Below are 13,782 nucleotides of genomic sequence, written 5' to 3'. Positions count from 1 at the left end.
TGTTCCTATTTATCCTGTTTTCTGCCCTTGTTACAACTTTCTGCAGGTCCAGCAACGATGGAATGGACCTCTGTGGTGTCCAAGTAGAGACATTGCTGTGTTCCCTGCTGGTGCTTGTTTCAAAGGAACATCCCTTTCTTGCTGGGACTCTGACGCCAATCATTGACTAAAGCACAAACAGGTGATGCCACATGTTCCTATTTATCCTCTTTTCTGCCCTTGTTACAACTTTCTGCAGGTCCAGCAACGATGGAATGGACCTCTGTGGTGTCCAAGTAGAGACATTGCTGTGTTCCCTGCTGGTGCTTGTTTCAAAGGAACATCCCTTTCTTGCTGGGACTCTGACGCCAATCATTGACTAAAGCACGAACAGGTGATGCCACATGTTCCTATTTATCCTGTTTTCTGCCCTTGTTACAACTTTCTGCAGGTCCAGCAACGATGGAATGGACCTCTGTGGTGTCCAAGTAGAGACATTGCTATGTTCCCTGCTGGTGCTTGTTTCAAAGGAACATCCCTTTCTTGCTGGGGACTCTGACGCCAATCATTGACTAAAGCACAAACAGGTGATGCCACATGTTCCTATTTATCCTCTTTTCTGCCCTTGTTACAACTTTCTGCAGGTCCAGCAACGATGGAATGGACCTCTGTGGTGTCCAAGTAGAGACATTGCTGTGTTCCCTGCTGGTGCTTGTTTCAAAGGGACATCCCTTTCTTGCGGGGACTCTGACGCCAATCATTGACTAAAGCACAAACAGGTGATGCCACATGTTCCAGGTGATGCCTAGTGGTTTCTCTTGCTACTCAATAACAGTAACAATAATAATTTGGATGTAAAAAGGGAGGAGAATTGAATTCGTCAACGGGAATACGGACACATCAATCAGCTATGTTTATTGTTTCAGAACGCGGTTGGCATACGCTACACTGTTACGCTGTCTGTTGCTGCTGCTGCTGCTGCTGCTGCTCCCTGGTTTCACGGGCCATTCGTGTTCCTCCTTGCATGCACCAGCAGGCCTTGAAGCTGTCTCCTAAGTCAGAAGGTATGCTCCTTAACCATTACTAGTAAGCTTTGAAGAGCGTTAGCCGTTGAAGCAACTCCGTTCCTTAAGTGCGACAAGTCAGTTTACGATCGTACTTAGTCATGGTATTTGGCCTGCTGAAGATGACCTGTAGCAGCAGTATCTTGTGGTCAACCCTGTGAGCCTTGTTATTTCCACCACCTAAATTTGTAGAAGGGACAGTTTTATGTGTTTCAAGTGCGAGATTTCTCACTATGAAGATGGCCGACATTAACACCCGGAGTAGTAGAGGCTACATATGTGGTGCTAAATTACGATAATACCTGAACGATCTGTGCGAAGCTAGCTCGTTTAGCGGCCTATCGTGTTTGAAAAATATTTACAGACGCGCATGGAGGCCAACACAATCTTTAGCTAGTAAACATTTGTCCGGAATTTTTCTCGTGAATGTGCACAATTATTTACAATGAAGCATTTTGTTCATTTATCGATCTTGCCGTCAACTTGCGCTCCAGGCCGATGCTATGAAACTTCGCCTGCTGAAGTATCTTGCCCTGATAAGTGTTGTACCGTTGCAGAGTGCTGCAACGATAAACCGGATGATGAAGACTGACGGAACATGCGGATCCAGCGCGAACTTCTGAAGGGATCATCTCCATGAACGTGATGTACCTAGTAGTGCTTTCTGTTTTCTTTTTTTTCCCTGGTTGGAAATTGTTTTCCTTTTCTTCCCATAAAGGGACCAGTGCAACAAACGCGAACGCCTTTGAAATATTTAGACACACGACTGCTCACAGACTGGGACTGATTGATATGCTTGAGGCGAGTTCAACGTGATTGTCTACTTTCGATTCATCTCTTCGTTGGCTGGTTGGCTATTCCTTGGTTTGTCGCTTTTTGGTTCTTTCGTGATGGTCATTGATTCTCCTTTGGTTGTCTCGTTCGTTCACGTCTTTTTTTCCTTCCGTTTTTGGTGTTTGTAGTCCGTCAGGAGGTTGGTGGCTTGTATAGTTCATCGAATGGTATCCGATATAGTACTATCGATTAAACAATGTGCCTTCCTTGCGTGCATTGCTTTGTTCACCCGATGGAGCTATTGTTTCATCGGAGCTTAACACAACGCAAACAACACAAACCCAGTCACACACACTCATTTCCTGTATCTGTTTTGAAGTTCGTAATTTAGTATTTGTTGTGCATGTCATCTTTTATTCGAGATACTGTATGATGAGATGTGCTTTGAGAAATATATTTTTGTTCCTATCACCTGCACTTGTTTCCTTGCACATGTCACACTTATTCAGACTGTCTTGGTAGCGTGGTCGTAAAATATCTTCGAACCTGGCGAAAAGTAAGAAGTCCAAGTGCTCTTCTGACGTCGTTTGGTACTCTGGTATGGACATTGCTTGCGGTTTTGTTCTCTTGCTGGTTCATGTGGTATGTCCGTAGTCCCTTGCCATGCTGTGTGTTCAGCGTCGTACCATACAGCAGCGGATGTGGTTTGGAAATGTAAGTGTAATATTCCCCTGCATAGATGCACTTGAAACCGCATTTATACTGCGCGTTAATGTCGTGTTGAGCGTACGTTGATGAGTTGACGAAGTGACACTGGCAGGTGGCTGTTGGTGTCACTTCTCTTGAGAATAATATGACTACATTCAACCGTTCGATTCATCAGAACCCTAAACGTGTAGCGAAACGAATAGCTTCATACTTTCGTACTGTACTTAGTTGAGTTGTAACTCGAACGGCAGCGTGGCTGTATAGCATTAACTGGTCTGGTTCTCTGGGGAACGAGTCCCTATGTTTGAGACAGTGCTATGAAGCCTATAAGTGTTACGTGTGGGTGTCGTACAGCGAACAAAGGAAAATGCGCCAAAAGGCGCCCCTGTATGTCATTAGCCATTATGCAGCCAGTTTTGCCCACTAGTGCTTCCAGATCATCATCCCTTGCATTCATCGGGATATTGGAATCTCCTTCCTCACGCAGTTTCACTTTCCGACCACGCACATTTCATTTTAAACGCGCAATATCTCTGAACACCTGCGGTCCATAACCTACTCTCATTTTGCTTTCTGCGGAATTTTCTGTACATAGTCCTGTTCCTTTGATTTTGCAACTCGTGTGAGGGATATATGTGCGAATTAATGCATTATGCCTGTACTGTTACACTCATGGTCACTCTCCGTTATGTGGTGCCCACTCAGAGGGCTTTTAACGTATACTGACGATGAATAAATAGCGACAAGAGGAGCACTGCGTGCCTTCGTGCCCCTGCTGCTTGTCAAGTCGTTCGCATCATCCGTGACACGCGGTACAGCTAAGGAGAGAGGGATTAGTCCTAGTAAAAGCTTCAGTGTACCAGCGGCAACTGCGTAGGCAAAAGGTGACAAAGGTCAACCTGTCTGTTCAAGAAGCGCTCCATCTGTTGATTCCGTCGCGAAGCCTCTTCGACAATACAAGTAGAAGCTGCGAGTTGTTGGAAAGTGTGGGTGGGTAGCTCAGGTGGTAGGGTGGAAGCTTGGGAATTAACACTCCCGGAACGCTGCAGGTTCGAAAGCTAGGGTGGCCAGGTTATTCAGCTGGGTAGCTAAATGGGTGGGTCCCTGTGCGGGGGTAGCTGTCGTGGGTGGTGGGGACTAACACGGGCTCCGACAGGGGGTAGCGTGGGTAATGGGTGGTTAAGAGTCAGGGGGTAGCTTCATAGCGGGAGGTGAAAGGCAGGGGGTGTTCTAGCGGGAGGTGGGCCAAGGTTAGTGGAGTCCCCCGGGGAAGCCAAACGGAGGAACCTCTCAGAGGGATGCATATGTGGCACGAGGGCACGAGTCCGACCCCTGGCGGGTCAATAGGAGTAAGTAGGACCCCCCAGGGCGAACGGGCTCAGCCCCGGCCACGCATCCCCAGGGCGAACTCTGGAGCGGCCCCAGGAACTCGGGATTGGGGAAGGGTTATGGTAGAGGTATAGTCCCATGTGGGGACAATTTTTGTGTCGCTAGTGTTGTGCGACGCAGTGCCGCCCAGTGAGTGGGAGAACGAAGTAGATTCTGGGGTGGGTGTACAAAGTGGGCGGGTAGTATTGCGGCAAAGAAGAGCATGTGCGTGGAGGTGAAGGAAGGGGGTGGGTAAGTGTAGTGTAGTGTCGGGGTGGGTGTAGTGGATGGAGTGAATGGGGGTGGGTGTAGTGGATGGAGTGAATGGGGGTGGGTGTAGTGGGGTGGGGTGGGGTGGGTGTGGTGAATGGGGTGGGTAGACCAAAGAGAACAATGGGCATGGGCAGAGCTCGTCCTGGGGTGCAAAACCCCCCCGCGAGGTCGCAGCTGGGACAGCCCTCCAAGTAGGAAATGCCAACTCCACCACTCTTATACTTTTGCAATTCCCGAAGCCCGTTATCGATGGCGTTTTCCCTACTTTTCGGGTGTGTCCCAGCTGCTGCCTATTACCTCCCTATGGCTATCCTTATCCCATACCACCTACTGAGCTATCCTCCCCCGCACATTTTGCCCGCCCGTTACCCTGCTGGCCAACTGCTCGGCTTCCACTAAATTCCCCACGGGTGTCGCCCCAGCTTAAGCGCCCATGTCTACCCCCAAGCCTTATCCCCGGACCTGGCATCGAACCCACTACCCCGAGCTCCGTACCTCGTCCCATGCGGTTAGCCCACTGAGCTATCCCACCCGAGAGACAACTCGCTTCATTCTAAACTTTGTTCGATACGAAATAAAAAAAAGGCACGCACAGGAATCGAACTCGCTTCCCATGAGTGTCGCGAAGGAAACATTTTTACTGAGAAGGTATTGCTGGGAATATGATACGGAGTGCTGTATGCAGAGAGATTTATCCACCCACAAGCTGTTGTAAATAAACAAAAATGAAGCGAAGCGTCTGTACATTAGCTATATGACTTGAACGTAACTCAAGGTGCGACAACAGAACCTATCATCCTGACCAGCTGGTCGCAGCTTACCTGTCATTAGGGCTAGAGAAGTCAGCCATGAAGTGCTCGCGTGACGATCATACACATTCCAAAGCACACCACTGTTCCATTTGTTGTATTTAAAGAATTTTATTGTCACAACTGTAACGTAAACCACAACGTACATGCCAATACACAAAATATTTCAACCTCACGCATTACCACGCTGCCTCATAACACACTTCCGATTACTTACATTGGCAAGGAAACTACGTGCAAAGCACGTAGCACAATAACGTAAAGCACAATAACGTAAGCACAATGCAACGTAACAAGCAACGTAAACAAAGCACAATAACGTAATAAGCATTTTAACGTGCCTGGTTTGCACACCATACAAACTACATAACCATCTCAAGACGAACTATTCGACCTACCCACCACCTTTCCGGACCGTAGACCAGTTCAGAAAACCAACCACGAAAACCAACGTTGAGACGAAAACCGTTTCAGACAACCAGCGAACAGAAACTCGAAAACGAAACCAGACCAGGGACCATTGAAACAAGGACGCCCCCACTCTGTGCCGATGAGAAGCTCGAAACAACTGCCCCTCTTCGAATCGGCGGGCTAACAGTGCAGTGCAGTGCAGTGCAGTGCAGTGCAGTGCACGCGTTGTTTTCAGTGCGAGGCCACTTATTTTTTTTTTTCAAATCGTACGCGGGTACACATTGCGCTAGTCCGTGGACCGAAGCAATAGACAATAGGACCACGAAATTCAGGTTATTTCGATATACCTGCTCTCAGCACATGGTCCAGTACACACCTTCGCTACTTACATCTGCTCTCAAGAAACATGTGGGCAATTCAGCATTAAAGCCACTGCGGAAACTTTGAATACTCTTGTCATATACACATGTACTTTCTAAAAAAGTAACACATCCTCAACCCCCACCCCGAGCCCGAATTTTTTTTATCTGTGTACTTGTTAGTACATGGGACTTCCGCAAGATGCAAAGTGATGGAAAGTTACAGGAAGTCCACCCTGAATGTACGTTGATTTTCACGTCGTCTTGACTCTTCCGTGGTGTTGAAACACCTACTGCTGCACTGAGTTGTCCAATGTCCATGCTTGATTCGATCCAGGTGCAATAGACAAAGACAGAACTGGTCACACTGTAGCGCAAACTCCACGCTGTCCGAAGCGAACATGGTAAATGTCGTTCAGCGTTGCATCCAGTCAGGACTTGCCTTGGAAGACAAAAGAAAATTAAGATTAGAGAAATATCCTGGAATGGTGGAGTAAATGCGGCTGGACACCCTCGATTTCCTGCAGGGTGCAGATCACATGAAATTGGACATGATTTATTTTACATGCCAGTGCCCAAGAACGATTGCGTGTTGCACTGAAGAACAAAAGAACAGGTTACAGAATAAAGGAGATCAATGTGCACAAAGCGCCAAATGTAACAATATGAATTTTCATCAAGTACGATTACCTATGGAGGTAGTCCACCTCACACAGGTGAAAACTATCTTACATGACGGATTCTATTGAAGCCTGGAGGATATTACCAAAAGATATCTCTACAAAACCTGAACCTAACGATCTCGAACCATAATGAAGTCCTTATTGAGGACAGGTGGGCACTTTGACATGTTTGGCTTCCTAAAGGACAGTCCTACAAAGGATATTAATATTCTCACACATTCGTAGTCTAGGGCAGTGCAACAGGTACTGCTTTGAAACAAGCAGACCAGCCCAGCCCAATCCAGTTGAAATAAGCAGCACCAGCTAAGAAACCATCCACTGGCTGTTCTGGACACTGCACAGGTCCACAACGACGGCACAGCACCTGTAGAAATCGACAGAGGGCAGTCACAAGAACGAAGAATAGTAATCTGTGTCATCACCTGTTGGTGTCCTCACTGACTGGGACGCAGCTAGCTTATTTATTCAAAAGGCCAATCTCTTTGAAATAAGCTCCACCAGCTAACCAGCCATCCAAAGGCTGGTCTGGACACGGCCCAGGTTAACTACGACGGTACAGGACCTGCAGAAATCGACAAGGAGGGCAATAACCAGAACGAAGAATAGTAACCTGTGTCATCACCTGTTGGTGTCCTCAGTGACTGGAACGCATCAAGTAGAGTTATACAACCCTTTGAAACAAGCAGCAGCAGCAGCTGACCAACCCTCCACTGGTTGGTCTGGGCACGGCACAGGACCTGCAGAAATGGACAAGGAGGGCAGTAACCAGAATGAAGAATAGTAAACTGTGTCATCACCTGTTGGTGTCCTCAGTGACTGGAACGCATCAAGTAGAGTTATACAGCCCTTTCAAACAAGCAGCAGCAGCAGTTGACCAACCCTCCACTGGTTGGTCTGGGCACGGCACAGGACCTGCAGAAATGGACAAGGAGGGCAGTAACCAGAATGAAGAATAGTAAACTGTGTCATCACCTGTTGGTGTCCTCAGTGACTGGAACGCATCAAGTAGAGTTATACAGCCCTTTCAAACAAGCAGCAGCAGCAGCTGACCAACCCTCCACTGGTTGGTCTGGGCACGGCACAGGACCTGCAGAAATGGACAAGGAGGGCAGTAACCAGAATGAAGAATAGTAAACTGTGTCATCACCTGTTGGTGTCCTCAGTGATTGGAACGCATCAAGTAGAGTTATACAGCCCTTTGAAACAAGCAGCAACAGCTGACGATCCCTCCACTTGTTGGTCTGGGCACGGCACAGGACCTGCAGAAATCGACAAGGAGGGCAGTAACCAGAATGAAGAATAGTAAACTGTGTCATTACCTGTTGGTGTCCTCAGTGACTGGAACGCATCAAGTAGAGTTATACAGCCCTTTGAAACAAGCAGCAGCAGCTGCCCATCCCTCCACTGGTTGGTCTGGGCAAGGCACAGGACCTGCAGAAATCGACAAGGAGGGCAGTAACCAGAATGAAGAATAGTAAACTGTGTCATTACCTGTTGGTGTCCTCAGTGACTGGAACGCATCAAGTAGAGTTATACAGCCCTGAAACAAGCAGCAGCAGCTGACCATCCCTCCACTGGTTGGTCTGGGCACGGCACAGGACCTGCAGAAATCGACAAGGAGGGCAGTAACCAGAATGAAGAATAGTAAACTGTGTCATCACCTGTTGGTGTCCTCAGTGACTGGAACGCATCAAGTAGAGTTATACAGCCCTGAAACAAGCAGCAGCAGCTGACCATCCCTCCACTGGTTGGTCTGGGCACGGCACAGGACCTGCAGAAATCGACAAGGAGGGCAGTAACCAGAATGAAGAATAGTAAACTGTGTCATCACCTGTTGGTGTCCTCAGTGACTGGAACGCATCAAGTAGAGTTATACAGCCCTGAAACAAGCAGCAGCAGCTGCCCATCCCTCCACTGGTTGGTCTGGGCACGGCACAGGACCTGCAGAAATCGACAAGGAGGGCAGTAACCAGAATGAAGAATAGTAAACTGTGTCATCACCTGTTGGTGTCCTCAGTGACTGGAACGCATCAAGTAGAGTTATACAGCCCTGAAACAAGCAGCAGCAGCTGACCATCCCTCCACTGGTTGGTCTGGGCACGGCACAGGACCTGCAGAAATCGACAAGGAGGGCAGTAACCAGAATGAAGAATAGTAAACTGTGTCATCACCTGTTGGTGTCCTCAGTGACTGGAACGCATCAAGTAGAGTTATACAGCCCTGAAACAAGCAGCAGCAGCTGACCATCCCTCCACTGGTTGGTCTGGGCACGGCACAGGACCTGCAGAAATCGACAAGGAGGGCAGTAACCAGAATGAAGAATAGTAAACTGTGTCATCACCTGTTGGTGTCCTCAGTGACTGGAACGCATCAAGTAGAGTTATACAGCCCTTTGAAACAAGCAGCAGCAGCAGCTGACCAATCCTCCACTGGTTGGTCTGGGCACGGCACAGGACCTGCAGAAATGGACAAGGAGGGCAGTAACCAGAACGAAGAATAGTAAACTGTGTCATCACCTGTTGGTGTCCTCAGTGACTGGAACGCATCAAGTAGAGTTATACAGCCCTTTGAAACAAGCAGCAGCAGCAGCTGACCAATCCTCCACTGGTTGGTCTGGGCACGGCACAGGACCTGCAGAAATGGACAAGGAATGCAGTAACCAGAATGAAGAATAGTAAACTGTGTCATCACCTGTTGGTGTCCTCAGTGACTGGAACGCATCGAGTAGAGTTATACAGCCCTTTGAAACAAGCAGCAGCAGCTGCCCATCCCTCCACTTGTTGGTCTGGGCACGGCACAGGACCTGCAGAAATCGACAAGGAGGGCAGTAACCAGAATGAAGAATAGTAAACTGTGTCATTACCTGTTGGTGTCCTCAGTGACTGGAACGCATCAAGTAGAGTTATACAGCCCTTTGAAACAAGCAGCAGCAGCTGCCCATCCCTCCACTGGTTGGTCTGGGCACGGCACAGGACCTGCAGAAATCGACAAGGAGGGCAGTAACCAGAATGAAGAATAGTAAACTGTGTCATTACCTGTTGGTGTCCTCAGTGACTGGAACGCATCAAGTAGAGTTATACAGCCCTTTGAAACAAGCAGCAGCAGCTGCCCATCCCTCCACTGGTTGGTCTGGGCACGGCACAGGACCTGCAGAAATCGACAAGGAGGGCAGTAACCAGAATGAAGAATAGTAAACTGTGTCATCACCTGTTGGTGTCCTCAGTGACTGGAACGCATCGAGTAGAGTTATACAGCCCTTTCAAACAAGCAGCAGCAGCTGACCAATCCTCCACTGGTTGGTCTGGGCACGGCACAGGACCTGCAGAAATGGACAAGGAGGGCAGTAACCAGAACGAAGAATAGTAAACTGTGTCATCACCTGTTGGTGTCCTCAGTGACTGGAACGCATCGAGTAGAGTTATACAGCCCTTTCAAACAAGCAGCAGCAGCTGACCAATCCTCCACTGGTTGGTCTGGGCACGGCACAGGACCTGCAGAAATGGACAAGGAGGGCAGTAACCAGAACGAAGAATAGTAAACTGTGTCATCACCTGTTGGTGTCCTCAGTGACTGGAACGCATCAAGTAGAGTTATACAGCCCTTTGAAACAAGCAGCAGCAGCAGCTGACCAATCCTCCACTGGTTGGTCTGGGCACGGCACAGGACCTGCAGAAATGGACAAGGAATGCAGTAACCAGAATGAAGAATAGTAAACTGTGTCATCACCTGTTGGTGTCCTCAGTGACTGGAACGCATCAAGTAGAGTTATACAGCCCTGAAACAAGCAGCAGCAGCTGACCATCCCTCCACTGGTTGGTCTGGGCACGGCACAGGACCTGCAGAAATCGACAAGGAGGGCAGTAACCAGAATGAAGAATAGTAAACTGTGTCATCACCTGTTGGTGTCCTCAGTGACTGGAACGCATCAAGTAGAGTTATACAGCCCTGAAACAAGCAGCAGCAGCTGACCATCCCTCCACTGGTTGGTCTGGGCACGGCACAGGACCTGCAGAAATCGACAAGGAGGGCAGTAACCAGAATGAAGAATAGTAAACTGTGTCATCACCTGTTGGTGTCCTCAGTGACTGGAACGCATCAAGTAGAGTTATACAGCCCTTTGAAACAAGCAGCAGCAGCAGCAGCAGCTGACCAATCCTCCACTGGTTGGTCTGGGCACGGCACAGGACCTGCAGAAATGGACAACGAATGCAGTAACCAGAATGAAGAATAGTAAACTGTGTCATCACCTGTTGGTGTCCTCAGTGACTGGAACGCATCGAGTAGAGTTATACAGCCCTTTCAAACAAGCAGCAGCAGCAGCTGACCAACCCTCCACTGGTTGGTCTGGGCACGGCACAGGACCTGCAGAAATGGACAAGGAGGGCAGTAACCAGAACGAAGAATAGTAAACTGTGTCATCACCTGTTGGTGTCCTCAGTGACTGGAACGCATCAAGTAGAGTTATACAGCCCTGAAACAAGCAGCAGCAGCTGACCATCCCTCCACTGGTTGGTCTGGGCGCGGCACAGGACCTGCAGAAATCGACAAGGAGGGCAGTAACCAGAATGAAGAATAGTAAACTGTGTCATCACCTGTTGGTGTCCTCAGTGACTGGAACGCATCAAGTAGAGTTATACAGCCCTGAAACAAGCAGCAGCAGCTGACCATCCCTCCACTGGTTGGTCTGGGCACGGCACAGGACCTGCAGAAATCGACAAGGAGGGCAGTAACCAGAATGAAGAATAGTAAACTGTGTCATCACCTGTTGGTGTCCTCAGTGACTGGAACGCATCAAGTAGAGTTATACAGCCCTGAAACAAGCAGCAGCAGCTGCCCATCCCTCCACTGGTTGGTCTGGGCACGGCACAGGACCTGCAGAAATCGACAAGGAGGGCAGTAACCAGAATGAAGAATAGTAAACTGTGTCATCACCTGTTGGTGTCCTCAGTGACTGGAACGCATCAAGTAGAGTTATACAGCCCTGAAACAAGCAGCAGCAGCTGACCATCCCTCCACTGGTTGGTCTGGGCACGGCACAGGACCTGCAGAAATCGACAAGGAGGGCAGTAACCAGAATGAAGAATAGTAAACTGTGTCATCACCTGTTGGTGTCCTCAGTGACTGGAACGCATCAAGTAGAGTTGTACAGCCCTTTGAAACAAGCAGCAGCAGCAGCAGCTGACCAACCCTCCACTGGTTGGTCGGGGCACCGCAGGTTAACTGTGACGGTACACGACCTGCAGAAATCGGCAAGGAGGGTAGTATACAGAAAGAATTGTTACGGCTTTTTTTTTACCGAGTTTATATTTTTCTTTTTCACTTGAATGACTATGCACCAACCATCTATGTGAACTCTTCTGTGCCACCGTTGCTCACGTGCGCTCGAAATCATTGCAACACTGGGGTAATGCATATGCACTTACCTATTCCCTGATAAAATGGTTTAAGTGAACTGCGAATTAACAGCGAGCGAGCACACATAGAGGCGTCCTTCCTTACTGAAGGCGTCAGAAGAAAGAGCAGAATTAGGCCTACTGCGCAGGCGTTGAAAATGGCCTGGAAAGTTTTCTGTTCGCTCCCAGAGAATAGTGCTGATAACAGAATTTTAGCACACCTTTGATAACGCGGCTTGCGTCGAACCGTATCAACCGAAACCAATGAGTGGATAATTATTCTGAGCCTCACACACGAGTGCAACTGGTTCCGATAGGCACGATAACCTTACCAAGGATTGCTAAAACAACCTAACGTGCTCCATAAAGTGTCATCATGTCATGTTTTGTTCTTATCAAAGTCACAGAGAGGAATACAGGATGGCTACAGCTGATATGATACACGATATGGGAGCTGCCCATCGTACACAAAAGAATGTACAATAGCCACTAGAGTAATGCATCACCTTATTCTTCAACAGCAATGTCTCTATCTGACCTAGAATCGAAAGAAATAAAAAGTTGCTTCAAACGAAAAATTCCCCCTTTTACACAGTGGTTCCCATTTTCACCAAGAACAGCGAAAAATAGAGAAGAATGACAAAATGACTCCTAAATATCTCGGTAATGTTAATGAAGGATCATGCGCTTCTTAACATCTCATTGGCAACATGAACCAGCAAAGACTCGCTAAATTAGCCGGACTGTAGTCGGATAAATGCGAGGCACTGTTACTCGCTATTTGAGTACAACACATGCATGTTGTAATGAACAACATGTGTAGAAGTATCACAATCCCGTTAAGTTACGCCACTGTTTTAGAAATTGCAATTTACGAAAGCTATTTAACGGGACGAACAATCATCTTTTGGTGCAAAAATAAACTGACACTGAAACCATGTAGCCATAGACAATTCACATCTGGTCCGCTCAGACGCTTTCAGACATATGTCGGCACAGTTCCCTTAGAAGTCGGCCCAGGACGCACATTCCCCCAGGGCGTCAGTCGTGACGTTGCCCGCATACGTGGGGCCGACAACGGCAAGCCCTATCGCCATCACCACCACCACCACATCTGGTCCGGCACGTGGGTCAGCGTAGACGGTATCTATACACCAATAACGGAGATGATTCAGCAAACAAAAGAAAATGGGGAAAGGGAAGTTAAAGGGCGAAAAGCTCTTCCCTCGAATTCTCACTTTCGCCTCTGACCGTTGCTTTTTTCCCCAATCCATTTTAATGCACCACCCTCCTGAATTCACCTCCGTTCATTCATCTTGATGATCGTACCACAATTCATCTCCGTCTCCACAATGGCACGAGAACAGACTTCTCCCTGTCTGTAAACAAATGACGTCATAGTGTTCGACAGCGCCACCAATTTGGTAGAGATGAACTAAGCACGAAGCTAGAGCCGAACAAGGTCGCGCACGAAAGCCACGGTTTTGAGGGGATTACGATTGTCCCTGAGAGGGACGCGACCTTCGGTCCTACTTTTCTTTGCATAGGAGGCAGCGGACAAGTTCCCATTCGTGGAACCCAGCCCTCCCCTTCTGATTTGTTTCGGTTTCAGTCTGTCTACCAACGTCATGATGACGTTTCTCGGGTAGAGGTCTATTGGGAGGTGTGCTTCTTTTTTAGCTTCACGTACGAAACAAACGTTTGAAGCAACAATAACAACAAACACAGCGCGCCAAGAGAGCCCTTGACCAAAAATCATCTTTTGCATCTTTCCCCCTCTCTGTACACAAAGAAGGTGTCCAGCGTCGAGTATTACGTGTTGTATGCATGTGGTTTGGGGGGTGGGGGGCGGTTCAACCGGCAACGGGGCCACCAGGGGAAGGAGACCGTCTTCCCCCCCGAACAAAAAGCTGCCGACTTTTCCTGTTGCTCCCACTTTACAACACGACCAGCTGACCACC

General features: G+C 48.4%; 1 long non-coding RNA gene across 1 annotated transcript; it reads left to right on the top strand.

The window, feature by feature from the left end:
- The first annotated feature begins 338 nt into the window (after nt 1-338).
- On the top strand, nt 339-1,717 carry LOC135368007 (uncharacterized). Its single transcript, XR_010414616.1, has 3 exons — nt 339-373; nt 906-1,043; nt 1,601-1,717. It is a non-coding gene; the product is annotated as an uncharacterized LOC135368007 (long non-coding RNA).
- The last annotated feature ends 12,065 nt before the right edge of the window (nt 1,718-13,782 follow it).

Source organism: Ornithodoros turicata, chromosome 9 (assembly GCF_037126465.1).
Source record: "Ornithodoros turicata isolate Travis chromosome 9, ASM3712646v1, whole genome shotgun sequence".
NCBI lineage: Eukaryota > Metazoa > Arthropoda > Arachnida > Ixodida > Argasidae > Ornithodoros > Ornithodoros turicata.
Note: the sequence above shows the minus strand (reverse complement) of the source record. Positions and strands in the feature narration are given on the sequence as shown.